Source organism: Zea mays, chromosome 9 (genome assembly GCF_902167145.1).
Source record: "Zea mays cultivar B73 chromosome 9, Zm-B73-REFERENCE-NAM-5.0, whole genome shotgun sequence".
Classification (NCBI taxonomy): domain Eukaryota; kingdom Viridiplantae; phylum Streptophyta; class Magnoliopsida; order Poales; family Poaceae; genus Zea; species Zea mays.
The window spans coordinates 48,859,036-48,875,275 of NC_050104.1; the positions used below are offsets into that span (position 1 = coordinate 48,859,036).

Genomic DNA, 16,240 nt, shown 5'->3' on the forward strand with positions numbered 1-16,240 from the left:
GCAACGGGTGTTCGTGTAGATAGAGATTGGCTGCATTCTCGACATGTACCTGGACCGTGAGGACAACACGCACACCGTCAAGCGCTGCTTGCAGCTCACGCTCAATGTGCCCAGCAGCGAGAACTCGCTCACCTTCGATGATCGCGTCCTAGAGGAAAAATGCTTGGGTAAAGGAGTTTGGCTTGGAGGCTATGTGGAAGAGCCCGAATGGCACAATTAGGAACATTCTGAATGGTAAGATGCTGCTACAGCCTATAAGTTTAACATTTCTTGGGTCATCTGTACTGACAGTTTCATTCTTGTGCTCACTTCGTGTAGGCACTGTGTTCAGAGAACCAATCATCTGCAAAAATGTCCCATAGATTGTTGTAGATATGGAAGGAAGACCACAATCATAGGTACTCATTTATGTATATTTAAAAAAATTCTTCTCTAATTTTTTTCTATGTAGTAAAGTTGAGTGCATCCTAAAATATACTCCATAATTGGCTAAAAAGTTACAACCTTCGAATTATTTGTTTAAACAAACCAAAAACTCTAGAACCAGTATATTTAATTTAATTTGTTTTTCTTGTTTAAATAGGGAACCATTCTCTTCTCTGACTATATGAAACACAGTATGTTCAGTTTAATTTGATTCCACAATTCTCCTGCAGGTGACTGCTAATGCGTCAAGTGCCTACCCCAAGAATATAGAGTATCCACGCGGTGGTGTGGAGGATATGACAAGGCTAGCATAGTTACATGAACTAGGAGTGGTTCAACACCTAAAGTCTAGATTTATGATAAAATGAAATATATGTAAGTTGAGTCTCTCAACACATCATCCCTGATGCGAACAACAAAGAGTTCAGGAGGCGTAGTTGTTGATGTGCCTCTAACTGACAACTCATCTGCAACTGTTCAGGAGGTGTAGTTGTTGATGTGCCTCTAACTGACAGCTCATCTGCAACTGTTGAAGAAATTAGCCAGCCCAATCCGAAGGATGGTTCTCCTGGGGCTGCATCTGCTATACCAGAAACAGATCTGCCAGAAATTGTAAGCACTAAGTGAATCTTAGCAAGCAATATCTATTGTTTGAAGATAGAATGCAGCTGTAGTTTTTATTTTGCTTTAACCCCAATGCAGGCCCAGGTGATAAGATCATGTCGAGATGGTATCCATAAGGTGGTGGAATTACTGCAGCACAAGTTTCCAAATGTTTCAAAGACTCAGCTGAATCGCAAAGTGAGAGAGATATCTGACTTTGTTGACAATCATTGGAAGGTGAACATGCTCTCACATTGAAAAATCCAGTGGCTGATTGTTCATAGTTTCTATGTCAGTAGCATGATTTTGTTTATTTCACCACCAAGGGCAAGATGGATTTAACATGTTATGTACTGCAGGTAAAGAAAGAAGTGCTTGACAAGCTAGGATTGGATTCATCACCATGTACTTGTATTAATCAGTTTGCTTTTGTTTCAGTAGGATCCATGCATATTTGACATTGGAATTTTTTTACCAACCATATTACTTGTTTTCCAGTGAAATCCAAGAAGAATAAAAGCATAGCCATGTACTTCTCGAAGAGATGTTTACCTTCTGAAGATACTGTCAATGCTCTGTCTGTTTGGAACAATATATCAAACAGTGTGTAGTCTGCTGGTGGGTCATGGCTGCAAGTTCCTGGACAAGGCCGCGGTGGAGACGGCGGACGACAAGTCGCGGCGGCGACCGGCGAGCGCGTGGTGCCTGTGCACGGTGAAGCAGGTGGAGGAGCTCAAGTGCGTGCTGCGGCTGCTGCCGGTGTGGGCGAGCGACATCGTCTTCGCGGCGGCGTACACGCAGATGACCACCACCTTCGTCCTGCAGGGCGACACGCTGGACCCGCACGTGGGAGGCGGATTCCGCGTGCCGGCCGCCGCGCTCTCCGTCTTCGACACCCTCAGCGTCATGCTGTGGGTGCCGCTCTACGACCGCCTCGTGGTCCCGCTGGCGCGCCGCGCCACGGGCCACCGCCGCGGCTTCACGCAGCTGGCGCGCATGGGCGCCGGCCTCCTCGTGCTCGCCGTCGCCATGCTCGCCGCGGGGGCGATGGAGGTGGCGCGGTGCCGCATCGTCGCGTGCCACGGCGTGTACTACGACACCCACACGGGCGCCGCCCGCTACCTGCCGCTCTCCATCTTCTAGCAGGTGCCGCAGTACGTGGTGGTGGGCGCGTCCGAGGTGTTCACGCTCATTGGCCAGATCGAGTTCTTCTACGACCAGGCGCCCGACTTCGTGTGGAGCATCTGCTCGGGCCTCTCCATCACGTCCTTCACGCTGGGGAACTACGTCAGCTCCGCGCTCGTCGCCGTCATCGCGCGCGCCACCGCGCGGGCCGGCCAGGTTGATGGGTGGATTCCCGACGACATCAACCGTGCGCACCTCGACTACTTCTGGCTGCTCACCATGCTCTGCGTCGGAAACTTCGGCGTCTACCTGCTCATCGCGCGCTGGTACACGTACAAGAAGACCGTGGATTAGTACAAACAGATCTCGTAATAAGAATATACTACGTACTAGCTTTATTTATTTATATTAATACCTTATATTGTTTTTTATTTGGGGATGAAGTGCGCATGAGTTTTGTAATGTGGGTGATGATGCTTGTCTTATTCTGTGGGATGCTCGAACTGGCACTGCCCCACCTGTTAAGGTGATAGTTCTCTTGTTCTATATCTAATTGGATAAACTATGTTTTTGGCCAAAATTGAGTCCATGAATGCAATGCGGCTTCTTTTGTAATAATATAACTTCACTCAAAGAGGTGATGGGCTGTTGGTTTTTAATGAGACCATTGTAATCACATGGAGCTATTTATTTTGTCAAATTGGCCTGAGATACTTTACTTGTTGCATGATAATTGTGTTTCTAATTTTATTTCTTCAATGACTGTTCATTTTTATTAACTTAATTGATATAATGTGTTGGGAAATTGATCCTTACTGATTTATTGGTCGAAAGTATTTTGTTGAATTTTTTACTTGTTCCAAACAGAGTTTGTAAATGTTATATGGACTATAATGTTAAAAGTTATTTATTATTTATTTCCAGGTTGAGAAAGCTCACAATGGAGATGTTCATTGTGTTGATTGGAATCCCCTTGATTTTAACTATATCTTAATTGGGTATGATGGTATTAAGGTTCAATTCAGCATAATCGTTGAAACAAATTCGATCTCTATCAGTTCCTTATACGTTCAAGTAATGAATCTTTCAATTGATTAAAATAACAAAATTTATGTATGGTTAAGATCACAAATGGATTACAAAACATTTTCTCATAACACTATAACACACATTTATACATAAGTTATCGTGTTATTACATGTTTCCGTTGCAACGCACGGGCATTTACCTAGTTAGGATTAAGGGAATGGGTAACCGCTAATCTTCTGGAGACTTCTTGTTCTCTCTGGATCTTCTGGAGACTTCTTATCTCTGGATGAGATCACCACCGTCTATTTTCCTTTAACATTCTTAACGACTTTTTCCTACCCATTTTTATCCACGAAGATATGTAAATATGTAAGGACTTGTTTGAGACTTAAGTGCATATAATTGCTTGCTAGTAAATAAGCTCTTAAAATAAACAATTCTAAAATCGATTAAGAATTAAAATTAATTAAAATTGAATAGAAAAAGTTTTAATCTTTCTCAATCCGCTCTGATTCTCATGTAAGCAAATAAGTCTAAACCCGATCAAAGATTTGTATTGTTATTTTAAACTATTTTCATACAACAACATTGCAAAAGAGCGAAATCATGTACAAAAAGATGAAGACCATTGTATAAATTGGGCCAGCTTGTTTAGTTACATGACACTAAGTATATAGAAGCTCTATAAAGACAGTTGCAAACATATTTTTATTGAGTTTTTTTAAAATCGATGTTACTAGAAGCCAGTAGAAACAAAGTTTTTTAAAGGCGGATAAATGACAACCACATGTGCTAATATTTTTTAAAAACATAAACCAGGTTCTATAAATAAAAAAATTGGTGGCTTCATCCAGATCCCGCCAACCTGTTAAAAATGCAAGTTACGTCATTTTTTTTTGCTAAATTCGCAACGCTACACAGTCTGTAGAAATCAAACCTCCAACTTCATCGCCTCTCTACCACTCCTTCTATCACTTACTTTACATTTATATTGTAGCTATGTTATCCACATATTAACACAATCCAAGTACAAATTAACTATTTAAGGTCGTAAACAAATTTAAACAAAAATGTTGTCAACTACAAAGTTGAATAACTTTTAAAGTTTTACAACTTTTATTTTAATATTTTATATCCGATGATATTTGTAAAATTTGCATTTTAAATTTGACGAATTCAAATCCCACCTCTTGTACAAGTAGTAGCTTGCAAGCTACGCGTGTTCAATTCATGTATAACCGCCCTGACCCGTGGTGGTGCACGTAACAGATAAGAGCATCTTCAAGAGACTCTTTATTTTTTGCTCTTTATTTGACTATCTATTTACGTTTTCATAAATATTATACTCTATATCTGCATCTCAGTCCAACAGATTATTTATCTAGTTTGGCTAGTCAGGTGGCTAGCCAAATTTAGCTAGTGAGAGAGTCAATTTAGAGAGCAAGATAGCTTGCGAGTCAGATAGCTAGTATGTTGGAGATTTATTTTGCTATTGAGTAGCCAAAATTTGACTTGACGAGTTATTTAGCTAGTCTCTTGGAGATGCTCTAACAAGGTTGGCTATGCTTGTTCACAACGATTTCCCTGTCCATTTTTATCAATGAAGTTGGCTATGCTTGTTCTTAACGATTTTCCTATCCATTTTTATCAATGATGATACATGAGGACTTTGCGTTTATTTAAGAGCGTGGGATTGGAGGGGTTGAAGGGGCCCAAATCATGTTGCTATTTAATTTTAAATAGTAAGAAGATTTTAGTCTTTGTAATCCTCTGCAACCTTTTCTCTTAAACAAGCTCTCTTTTCTGTTGAACAAGCTCTTAGACGGTGTTTGGTTTCATCTAACTAAAGTTTAGTTCATGTCATATTAAATATATTTAATGTATGAATAATAATTACGGATATTAAGTATAGTCTAATTATAAAATTAATTGCACCAATAAAGAACAAGATAAATTTATTAAACCTAATTAAATCTATATTTAATATTTATAATTGATATTATCTAGGAGGATGGTGGAATGCGAGCGGTTCCTCTGTCGTAACGTATCGCCGCTGTTAAGTGGGATCAGGCCACAGCCAAACCAACACGCGTCAGTCGACCGGTGGCGACGAATTTTTTTCTATTTTAGTACTCATTTTATTAGGTTTCTCTCTTCTAGTACTCACAACATTATCTTCTTTATAATAGTATTCCTAAGCAATTTTATCCTTCCAAATAGTACTATGATCTATATTTAACATTATTTCTATTATTTTCCTTTTTTCTGACCTGATAACTGGACCATGCTACCCTTCTCTGCCCTTCTCGTGCATCCGTCGTCTCACCTCCTCCAGCGAGTCCATCTGTCTTCTCGCCTCCCCCATTCCCATCACGCCGACGGGGTCGTCGTCCGGCGGAGCAACAAGCGTCGTCAACACGGCCCACAACCTCAAGGTTGCAGATGATAAAACTCCCATGGTCTCCTTCCTCCTCTGGCCCTGTACTGCTTACAGTATGCCTCACCCTGCCACGGGCGTGTGTGGGTGCTTACACAAAGAGCCCACCATGGTTACGTAGTGGTTGTGTAATCAGCAGTAGCATTTCAATTCAAGGTTGCTCATATAGTGGCGGCTCCATTTTGGATCTAGCAATTGGTCGGATGCTAATTCATTTGATTGAGTGCATAGAGTGTTCTACTGATTATGGCATTCCGGATGATAATATTTTGTCTTATGCATAATTATGTCGTACTTGACTACTTGTTATTGTTTTTGAACACCATGCAATCTTCATATCCATATTGACGGTTACTCTTCATATAAATTATTTTGTAGCCAATCAGCCAACAATATTTAGCTCCTGCTGCTTTGCTTTGCACAAAGTCTCCGGCATTACCATCAGTTGTGCAACAGTGTAGGAGCAGTGAAGTAGTATGGATGTGGCATGGTAGACTGCTCGCTTCATCCTGTACTAGGTTTGTGCCCGTGCATTGCCACATGAGTTAAAAATTAGTATAAAACATATTCAAAATCCATGTAGCAAAATATCAATGTAACCATCTATGATCGTGCATTGCGACGCCACACAAATTATTTCATAAAATATTAGCAATTGGGAACAAACCTAGTGCCAAATAACCCTTTATGCAATAACTTCCCTAAATAGCAATTGAGAACAAACCTTATGCCAAAACTAACTGCAATGACAGGAAAGTTCAGGAGGATACACCAACAAACCGAACTAACTATCCAGTAACATTCCACAACGACGATAAGAAAGCAAAACGGCAAAGAAAATTCAATTGTCCCCAAGAAAACATTGCTAGTAGCAGTCGCAGTTAAACGTCTAACCAGGGAGACTATCAAAGAACTTCATGTAGTCATCACGCTTCTCTTCATGACTGATCTTAACGATCGAACCATCCTCTTCAACCTGCAAAGCAAACGGTAATGAAGAAAACTGATAAAGACAAAAGTGGCAACATAGGGAGAGTTATGAATAGACATCCCCAAAGTCAATTCTTTACGGTTAGTCTACCACCTGCAAGCTTTATGTGTTTTCGTATTCAAGTTGGTCTCAATGGCTAACATGTAGAACTCTAAGAAAACATTGGTTGTCAATAGGCAGAAGGGGTATTTGAAACACATAAAATGTGCAGGTTGTCAAGCTCTTTTACATGATCCCCTTCGCCATCTTGACTTCCATGTTCTACGACCTCAAGCCTTGACAGGCTTGGTTTCTTTAAGCTCCTCTAAGCCGCCAACAGTAGGCTCCTCAACCCCCACCCCCCATTTAAAAAAACCTTCTCCCAATTTGTCTTGCTTGGCCACCCTGCTCAGCAACAATCATTAATACATGGCTTCATAAGAAAAGAAGCCATGCAACAATCATTAATCCAGCAAGAAATTGCCCTCAGCCCCATTTACCACGAGTCAAGTAGGGGTAGAGCGATAGCCATGCAAGGAAGCATGGTGACAGTGCAGGGTCATGACTCAGGAGCAACGGGGGTTGTAGCCCTGATGGACTTCATTTCTTAGAATCACCCCCAAAACTGCTATAGTTTCTCTAATGAAGCAATATCCAGGTAAATAATTGAAATTCTCTAGCTTGTAATATGTCAGAAGAAAATAAAGGAGATGTTGATCATCAAATAAAATATAATGGCTTTGAAAAAGACCTCATCATGCGTTGGAACTTGGAAGCTCCCTATCTTTTCCAAGGAATCTCTATCCTTGTCTGATAGTTCTGTGACATGTTATAATATGCTAGCAAACACAATGAGATCAAGAGTACTGTCACAAAAAAATGCTCGTCTGGTAAAGTTGAGGAATGATTTGTAAAAAAGGCAATTAAAATAGTAAATAAATATCTATGACTCTTTTTTGGCAAAAAATATCAACATCAAAAGCTTTATGGTTCCTTTATTTGAAACCCAATGGTACTTATGTTTAGGAAGAAGGGATGTTTATCTAACCAGACCAAAAATATCTAAAGTGACATTGTATGAAATTATCATAGCTAACGTGATGCTAACAGTGGAAGCAAACTATATGTCTATAGGCATCATTCCAGAAATTAATTCCCAACAGGATATGAGTTTTGTTTCTGTTACAACCACGCAAGTGGTTCCCATATTTATGAGCGTACACATAGAACACTACAACTACAAAAGTTATATCTCACAAAAAGGAGGTCATTTAACTTGGGACCGTATTAAAGAGCGGCATCATGTCATTTACTGAACTTCTTACAGATAAAAAGGGAAATCCACAACTACAAAAGGTAAATTGTTCACAATAGGAAACAACATAGAAGAGAAGAAATAGGAGATGACAGGTTGATCATTAATTATGCAAAACAAATTACTGGTGTTCAAAGTTCAAACAACAGAAATAAAAAATCAATTCTGGAATCATATTTTTTCAGTACTGTAACTCAATACACTACACCTATTAAGAGCAAGTAAAACACACACGCATAAAAAGTATGTGAGGAGATACCTTCATCTCAGTTTTTCTCAAGGTTTTTGTGACAAAACATTCATCATGTGAAAGATAGAAAATATTGCCACTTTTCCTAGGTGAAGAAAGCTCTTTCAGATTGTCATCAACGCATATGGACATCATGTAATCTGTAGCATCAATGTGGAACAATTCTCGAAGGTTCCTAGAATTTATGAATCAATTAGCTACGACAAAAAGATGAATAGAAGAATCTGAAGAAAAAAATCCAAGTTGGTGGGAATTACTCTATAATTTGTATGAGCTACAATATTAGTTGATGGGAATTCATTGATATCTTGCTATAACTAATTAAACCAAGCTGGTGGGAATTCGTTGATGTCTTGATGTCTACTAACATCTGATGTTAGTATTCAACAACTTCCTAAGTCCACAAATGAAGCAACCGACTTTTTCTTCTTCTTCTTGTGATTTTCAAAATCCAAAAGTTATAGTAAAAATCCCCTCCCCAAAATAAAAGGAAAAATAAATGAAGTGCTAGACTTTGCAATTTCTTCCATTGTGACTCGAAATCAAGCTAGAGGTGAAACTGAAACATCGAAGCACACAAGCGACAACAACTCAAATAGGCCTAGAAAAGTATATTCTTTGGAGGAGAAAAGTAGCAGAAGGAAGAGAAACCACACCATGGATTTGCCAACGGTGGCGTAGTACAGGTCGAGCTTCCTCTTGAGCACCACAGCGTACGCGTCGGGGTCGCTGCCGCCTCTGCTGCCAAAGCTCACCTCCACCACGTCATAATCTTAGTTTATGTTTTTCCAATGAATTGATCTCAGACATAATCTTGGACTATTTGCTCAAATTTGGTCTGTGCATGATTGACATTCAGGAACAGTACGAACTCTAGAGATAATTAAATTATCCTTTAGGTAGATAGATAGAGCTTCAAACAAATTGACAAGACGGTCCTAGATTAACATGCAAAAATATCACATTTCATTTCAAGAAATATAGAGCAATTCTTTCACACATGTTGGTGAAGAACGAGACCTAGAACTCAACTTTTTCTTCCTCTCGCTACCAACATAAACACCAGCTTGTACTCCTTCACTATGGATGCAAATGAGATCCATGAATTAAGGGATGTGATTTTTGTTGAACAAGAGGAGAAAAATGATATTCATAGGAAGCTTCAAAATGTGGAAAATAAATGTAAATCCAAGCTGAATTGGTGAGTTGAAAAAGAAGATGAGGTTCTTCAAACAGAAAACATCATGAACCAATTCTAATGGGGAATAGAAACAAGATTTGCAATTTCACGAGGTATTAGTGCTACTACAGTCTTTAGAACCTGAACAAGATCACCAGTTCATGGCACAACGATGTAGATCCATACTAATTGATGAAATAAATCTGATTGTAAATCTAAGCACACATATACCTTACAGGGACGGTTCTTGATGATGATGAAGTCGTTCTTGCAGACGGTGCTGGCTTGCTGTGGGTAGGTCTTGCACATCATGCATGGTGATGCCTCACTCATTCGGGCTCTAACGGTGGTGGGGTGGAGGTCGAGGCGGGGCAGAGTGGCCGTGTGACGAGGAAGCAATAGTCCACGTCTGCGGTGGGCAAAGAGCGAAGGAGTGGGCGAGCTACGTGGGACGCATAGGCCGGCGAGATGCGGAGGTCACGGGGGCGGGTTGGTCGCGAGCGAGGAGGGACACCCACAGCGCACGAAGCGGGGGAGCAGCGCCGATGGGGGAGCGTTGCTGAGGGGGGAGCGACGCCGAGGGGGAGCAGTACCGAGGCGGGGGCTGGGGTTGGGAACGCATGCACGAGAACTAGATTGGGGGCCTGAGCTGGAGGCCGAGAGACGTGCCTTGGGAGAGGGGGGGCCAGGATGCAGAGAGGTAGAGGGGAGATGCGCGTGGGGAGCACTGGTGGGGGTGGGGGCATGGGCAGAACCGTGCACCATGGTCTACGTTAGGTTCTTATAGAGTAGTAGAGATGTACAGAGCATGGCAGAGGTGAACAGCCAGCTGTAACTTTATAGCTATAGTGAATAGCCTCTGAGGGTCGTCCCTTCCACACGCCTAATGCATTAGCTGGCAAAGGTACAGAAGTGCATTAGGAGTCGTATACATTTGCATGCAGTATCTTGCTTCTAAAAAGGGACTCTCTCTACTGTAGGAGACCAGCAAGGTAGAGAAGCACATTATAGTCTGGTAAGCATGTAAGGAAAAAGGAAAAAGCAAGACATAATGAAAAGGGATTAGAGTACTATTTGGAAGAATAAGATTGTTTATAAATACTATTATAGAGAAGATAATGTTGTTAATATTAGAAGAGAGAAGCCTAGTAAAACGAATACTATAATAGAAAAAAACTCGGTGGCGACAACATCCATGAACGTTACGGAAGAGGATCCTAACGCTGGTGGAATATGGTAGACGACTAGTCATGGTCCACTCCACACACTCAGTCGTGGAGACCACGGAAAGGATACGTGCAAAGTCTTTCTGCCACAATTCACCTTGTACCATATGGAAGACCAGCCTCCGGGCCCAAGAGGCATGACTGATGATTGACTACGCTCCCATTGACTATCATTTGCCATATGCAGACCCACACCCAAACCAGCGCGCTGCTGCCCGCAAGCCATAGACCGTGACTGCAAGCGCAACCGATCGGGCGATGGCACGACCGTGGCCCACACCCAAGTGGCCATGCCTAGGACCAGACAAAAAACCCGATACCCGAATCCCAAATCCGAAAAACTCAAATCCAAACCTGAAAAACTCGAACCCAAAAGGACAAATACAATACGGGTAGAACCTGTCGGTACCCGAATTTTTATAGGAAATTTTGGGTTTAGCAGACCGGTACCCAAATACTAATCGGATACTCAATAATCTAAACACTGGGTCTAGGTCACGGGTTGGCAGTCTACGTGTGTAGTGTAACCCTAGCGGCCAAGTCCAAGCCTCCACCGCTCCAGCGTGCAGTCGTCCCCATCTAAGATCCAAGTCCATCCCTAGGGTCCCTAGCGATCGCCACCTACGCCAAGCACCAGCGCACGATGCGCCACGGCACCGCCACCGCTGGTCTACGTCTGCCGCCTCGCACCACCGTCATGCTTACCGTTCATTCGCCTCTCTACTTGGTCGCCTACCGTCCACTGTCAACGGACTCAACACCCTCACACACTCACTACCAGAGTATCAGTCTACCACTAGCCTGCTGCCTGCGGCCTGTCTGCGTGCTTGGCCCTGCGATTCCATGGTTGTGCGACTGTGCATCATCGTTCGCTAGACGCCAATGCCAAGCCGCCAGCACGCTGCATGCTTAAAGCATGACGTTCGCGCCCTATGCTCGCCTACTCAGTGCCTAGCTTCGTGGCTCGTGGTGAAGTGAAGCCAACGCTGAAGAATGGCACCAACATCGTAGGAATCTTGCAATGTATGTGCTAAGTGCTCACTACTCTGTCACACCCTGTCGGGGACCATAATTAGGGATACCCTCAAGACTCCTAATTCCCAGCTGGTAACCCCCATCAGCATAAAGCTGCTAAGGCCTGATGGGTGCGATTAAGTCAGGGATCAGTCCATTCGAGTGACTCGATCACGCCTCGCCCGAGCCTAGCCTCGGACAAGTGCAGCCGACCCCGGAGGATTTCCGTCTCGCCCGAGGGCCCCCCCTCCGACGGCGAACATATCTCCGGCTTGCCCGAGGCCCTGCCTTCGCTAAGAAGCAACCCTGACTAAATCGCCGCACCGACCGACCAAGTCGCAGGAGCATTTAATGCAAAGGTAGCCTGACACCTTTATCCTGACGCGCGCCCTCCGGCAGAGCCGAAGTGACCGTCGTCACTTCGCCGCTCCATTGACCGGCCTGACAGAAGGACAGCGCCGCCTGCGCCACTCCGACTGCAGTGTCACCTGACAGAGTGAGACTGACCGGCAGTCAGGCCCTGCCAAAGGCACCATAGGAAACTCCGCTCCGCCCGACCCAGGGCTCAGACTCGGGCTAAGCCCCGGAAGACGGCGAACTCCGCTCTGCCCGACCCAGGGCTCGGACTCGGGCTAAGCCCCGGAAGACGGCGAACTCCGCTCCGCCCGACCCAGGGCTCGGACTCGGGCTAAGCCCCGGAAGACGGCGAACTCCGCTCCGCCCGACCCAGGGCTCGGACTCGGGCTAAGCCCTGGAAGACGACGAACTCCGCTCCGCCCGACCCAGGGCTCGGACTCGGGCTCAGCTCCAGAAGACGACGAACTCCGCTCCGCCCGACCCCAGGGCTCGGACTCGAGCTCAGCCCCAGAAGACGATGAACTCCGCTTCGCCCGACCCCAGGGCTCGGACTCCGCCCTGGCCTCTGCCGACGACCTCCGCCTCGCCCGACCCAGGGGCTCGGACTCGGCCTCGGTCATGGAAGACAGACTCGACCTCGGCTTCGGAGGAGCCTCCACATCGCCCAACCTAGGGCACAGGCTCGCCACGTCAACAGGAGGCGCCATCATCACCCTACCCCGAGCTGACTCGGGCCGCAGGGAACAAGACCGGTGTCCCATCTGGCTAGCTCCGCCAGATAGGCAATAATGGCGCCCTACATGCTCTGTGACGACGGCGGCTCTCAGCCCCCTTACGAAAGCAAGAGGACGTCAGCAAGGACCCAATCGCTCCGACAGTTGTCCCTCCGCCAGGCTCCATCGCTCCTCCGACGGCCACGACATCACACCAGCTGGGTGCCAAAATCTCTCCGGCTGCCACATCGGCATGTACTTAGGGCGCTAGCTCTCCCCCGCTAGACACGTAGCACTCTGCTACACCCCCCATTGTACACCTGGATCCTCTCCTTACGCCTATAAAAGGAAGGACCAGGGCCCTCTTAGAGAGGGTTGGCCGCGCGGGGACGAGGACGAGACAGGCGCTCTCTTGGGGCCGCTCGCTTCCCTCTCCCGCGTGGACGCTTTTAACCCCCTACTGCAAGCGCACCCGACCTGGGCGCGGGACGAACACGAAGGCCGCGGGATTCCCACCTCTCTCACGCCGGTCTCCGGCCGCCTCGCTTCTCCCCCCTTCGCGCTCGCCCTCGCGCTCGACCCATCTGGGCTGGGGCACGCGGCGACACTCACTCGTCGGCCCAAGGGACCCCCCGGTCTCGGAACGCTGACAGTTGGCGTGCCAGGTAGGGGCCTGCTGCGTGTTGACGAACAGCTTCCCGTCAAGCTCCAGATGGGCAGTCTCCAGCAACCTCTCCAACCCGGGACGGTGCTCTGTTTCGGGAGTCTTGAGTTCATGTCCCTCGACGGCGGCTACGACATGATACTCCTTCCACCGCGGTGCGGCAACGACAATGGCGGCCGACAGCCCGCCCGCCGGCGGCGGAATCGACGACGTCTTCCCCGCGTGGCGGAAGAGCCATCTTCGAGCTCGTCCCGCCTTCTTCCCCGTCGGCGGAGGGGAAGGCAGGGCAACCAAGGCCAAGCAGGAGGCAGCGCCTCGTCGGCTGTCGAGCGAGTCGACAGCGCCGGCACCCCAACGAGGGGCGCACCGGGTATCGACTTCGCGCCTGATACGAAGACGAGCGCCATCTCTCCGCGACACGCCAAACCCGAGCAAGTGGACGACGCCAGCGCGCTTGCGAAAAGCTTGCAGGACGTCGCCCTCGTACCTGAGACGACGGTGCAATCAGTCCTCGACGTGACTTCATCGCCGCTCGTCGACCAAAAGGTACCGACCGATTCCCATCCTACGTCATTTGGATTCAGCCTCAACCCGCCTAGCGACCTCGCTTTGGCGGACGCTCTCATAGAGGCGAGTCCAAACCCTCTGGGGTTTCGCATGCGGTCGCCTTGGGACCGGTTGACGGACGTCTCGACCTACGGGCCCTCTGGGTCCGAGGAAGACGACGACCCCAGCATCTGTTGGGATTTCTCTGGACTTGGCAACCCCAGTGCCATGCGGGACTTCATGACCGCATGTGACTTCTGCCTCTCCGACTGTTCCGACGGTAGCCGCAGCCTCGACGACGAGGACTGCGGCCCAAGCCGCGAATGTTTCCACGTCGATCTAGGGGGTCCCTCCGAAGGCAATCATCTTGGCATGCCGGAGGATGGTGATCTCCCTAGGCCGGTGCCCCGCGTTGACATCCCACGGGAGCTAGCTGTGGTCCCCGTTCAGGTGGGGGCCACGACCCACAGCTCGAGCAAATCCGCGGGGTGCAGGCCAGGCTCGACGAGGGAGCAGGAGCACTTGAGCCGATCCACCGGGACGTCGGGCAGGCATGGGCGGGCCAACCCCCGGCCGGAGAAATACATCATCTGCCCCAGGGTTTCCAGCACCGCGTCGTCGACAACGCTAGGGTCAGGCCGCCACCCGCATCTAGCGGCGTCGGCCAGAACTTGGCTGCAGCAGCGATGCTCCTCCGCGCGATGTCGGAGCCATCCACCACCGAGGGTCGGCGAATCCAGGGGAGCTCAAGAATCTCCTGGAAGGCGCCGCGGTCCGACGGGCCGAGAGCTCTGCCTCCCGAAGGCAGGGATACCCCTCGGAACCTCATGCCGCGACTTCCCGATTCATGCGGGAAGCCTCGGTCTACACCGGGCGCACGCGCAACACCGCGCCTGCGGCCCCGGGCCGCCTCGGCAACGAGCACCATCATCACGACCGTCGGGCCCACCTCGACGAGAGGGTGCGCCGAGGCTATCACCCCAGGCGTGGGGGACGCTACGACAGCGGGGAGGATCGGAGTCCCTCGCCCGAACCGCCCGGTCCGCAGGCCTTCAGCCGGGCCATCCGACGGGCACCATTCCCGACCCGGTTCCGACCCCCGACTACTATCACAAAGTACTCGGGGGAGACGAGACCGGAACTGTGGCTCGCGGACTACCGTCTGGCCTGCCAACTGGGTGGAACGGATGACGACAACCTCATCATCCGCAACCTCCCCCTGTTCCTCTCCGACACCGCTCGCGCCTGGTTGGAGCACCTGCCTCTGGGGCAGATCTCCAGCTGGGACGACCTGGTCCAAGCCTTTGCCGGCAATTTCCAGGGCACGTACGTGCGCCCCGGGAACTCCTGGGACCTCCGAAGCTGCCGGCAGCAGCCGGGAGAGTCCCTCCGGGACTACATCCGGCGATTCTCGAAGCAGCGCACCGAGCTGCCCAATATCACCGACTCGGATTTCATCGGCGTGTTCCTCGCCGGCACCACCTGCCGCGACCTGGTGAGCAAGTTGGGTCGCAAGACCCCCACCAGGGCGAGCGAGCTGATGGACATCGCCACCAAGTTCGCCTCTGGCCAGAAGGCGGTCGAGGCCATCTTCCGAAAGGACAAGCAGCCCTAGGGCCGCCCATCGGAAGATGCTCCCGAGGCGTCTACTCAACGCGGCGCCAAGAAGAAAGGCAAGAAGAAGTCGCAAGCGAAACGCGACGCCGCCGACGCGGACCTTGTCGCCGCCGCCGAGTACAAGAACCCTCGAAAGCCCCCCGGAGGTGCCAACCTCTTCGACAAGATGCTCAAGGAGCCGTGCCCCTATCACCAGGGGCCCGTCAAGCACACCCTCGAGGAGTGCGTCATGCTTCGGCGCCACTTCCATAGGGCCGAGCCACCCGCGGAGGGTGGCAGGGCCCGCGACGATGACAAGAAGGAAGATCACCAAGCAGGAGAGTTCCCCGAGGTCCACGACTGCTTCATGATCTACGGCGGGCAAGCGGCGAATGCCTCGGCTCGGCACCGCAAACAAGAGCGTCGGGAGGTCTGCTCGGTGAAGGTGGCCGCGCCAGTCTACCTAGACTGGTCCGACAAGCCCATCACCTTCGACCAAGCTGACCACCCCGACCACGTGCCGAGCCCAGGGAAATACCCGCTCGTCGTCGACCCCGTCATCGGCGACGTCAGGCTCACCAAGGTCCTTATGGACGGAGGCAGCAGCCTCAACATCATCTACGCCGAGACCCTCAGGCTCCTGCGCGTCGATCTGTCCTCCGTCCGAGCAGGCGCTGCGCCCTTCCATGGGATCATTCCCGGGAAGCGCGTCCAGCCCCTCGGACGACTCGACCTTCCCGTCTGCTTCGGAACGCCCTCCAACTTCCGAAGGGAGACTCTGACGTTCGA

At 48.7% G+C, this 16,240-nt stretch overlaps 3 pseudogenes across 2 annotated transcripts; all 3 read left to right on the forward strand.

Moving 5' to 3' along the window:
- Positions 1 to 148: 148 nt before the first annotated feature.
- On the forward strand, positions 149 to 697 carry LOC103638346 (isocitrate dehydrogenase [NADP] pseudogene; annotated as a pseudogene). The gene is made up of 3 exons (NR_161409.1): positions 149 to 234; positions 319 to 398; positions 657 to 697. The product of NR_161409.1 is annotated as an isocitrate dehydrogenase [NADP] pseudogene (transcript).
- A 223-nt stretch (positions 698 to 920) lies between these two features.
- Positions 921 to 1,422, forward strand: LOC103638347 (chromatin assembly factor 1 subunit pseudogene; annotated as a pseudogene). The gene is made up of 3 exons (NR_161408.1): positions 921 to 1,038; positions 1,129 to 1,266; positions 1,389 to 1,422. The product of NR_161408.1 is annotated as a chromatin assembly factor 1 subunit pseudogene (transcript).
- On the forward strand, positions 1,629 to 2,527 carry LOC103639932 (Major Facilitator Superfamily of transporter pseudogene; annotated as a pseudogene).